Source organism: Cryptomeria japonica, unplaced genomic scaffold, assembly GCF_030272615.1.
Source record: "Cryptomeria japonica unplaced genomic scaffold, Sugi_1.0 HiC_scaffold_858, whole genome shotgun sequence".
In the NCBI taxonomy this organism is placed as follows: Eukaryota; Viridiplantae; Streptophyta; class Pinopsida; order Cupressales; family Cupressaceae; genus Cryptomeria; species Cryptomeria japonica.
In genome coordinates, this window is record NW_026729587.1 from 26,174 (window position 1) to 27,707 (window position 1,534).

The following is a 1,534-nucleotide window of genomic DNA, read 5'->3' on the forward strand; positions in this document are numbered from 1 at the left end:
CTGCACGTTCACAGGTGGGGAGGGCTTGGAACGAAGGAATCTAGCTCCGGTTCGGCCCAGATCGGGTGGTAATGAAGTATCCGAAGAGATAGGCAGGTGGGCCGTCGGATGAGGGGGCGGCCGGAAGATAGCTTGTTAATTCCTTACCCGCCGACCATCGGGCGAGTGAGGCAGGAGGGAAATTGATCGTAGGAGATCGGTGGGATACAGATGATACGGTGGTGGGTGAAGTCCAATTCAAGTAGTCGATCGGCACGCAATAAAGGAATGGTTGGAGAGGTAGTCGAGCGAGAAGGATACCATACGCGGATAAAGAGAAGTGGGTCAGGGAAAGGGAGACGATTCACGAGCTTGCCACCCTATCAACACCATCTGCTGCGGTTAGGGTAGATAGGCATCTGCTTCATTTCTCGGACCCGGATCGGAACTCGAACGGACGGAGAGGGGCAATCCTACTCTTGTACATAATCACATCTAATCCATTTCCCCTACGGGAATTTATCGGCATGGTCCTCGCTGATAATTCAAGAGGAAGGAGTCAAGAGAGGTAGGCGAAAGGAGGCGGAAATCTGTTGCTTGCTTCCGTTCCTTCCATTCCAGCATGGTCGGGCATATCTGTTCATCAGATAGTGGGGCATCGGCGAGCCCTCGCATTCTATTGTTGAACGAGAGAAGGGGATTTCTGTTACTGCTGGGTCAACGGGACGGCCAACCACTGGGTCATGGATCTGGCGGGTCGTGCGGAGATGCTGTGGAGGGGAGAACAGACGTGAAGTAAGTACAGAACCCCCTCCTTTCTGTCTGAGGCTCCTCTCGTTTAATCCGGTCGCCCACTAACCGGACTCTAGTTACTCGACCTGGTCCAACCCTCTCGATTTCTTTAGGCACTCGACCTTTCAACTTTTCTCCCCCACCCAACCCACCCCATTAGAATAGTAGGGGCAATCCTGGGCTTGAAGAAGCAGGATTCGGATCTTTCGTCCACCCTCCCCAATAGAGTCTATAGAAGGGATAGCCATCCCATGTCGAGGAGGAGTTCGTTTCCGAGTTTGTCGGAGCACATACTAAGAACTGTGTCCGAGCCAATGCGCGACATGACCACTAACTATGGTTGGTGGCTCGCTCGGGACGGCGTGGGAAATGGGACAAGCTCTTCATATACGGACGGAACCTCTGTTCTCATCCATCTATACGTCACATGGACTGCCCTAGTTGCACTTTAAATAGTAGAGTTAGAATAGTAGAGTTCAAAAGTAAGGTGAATATACTCTAGCAAGCTGATCCCTTCAAAATAGTAGGGGGGGGGCAATCCGATCAAATAATAGACGGAATATGACCCGGGCACAAAGTTACGGGGGAGGGTAGGAGCCGATCACCGCCATCACCCACTTTTACCATTTGAGCCAATTTATGACCCCATAGAATTGTAGGGGGACCAGTTTGGGAGGATCGGGCATGTTACGTATAGAATCGGTTAACCGCTATCGCATGGAACCATCTTCTAATAAAGCTAACTCTTTGAAAGTTAAGAAGC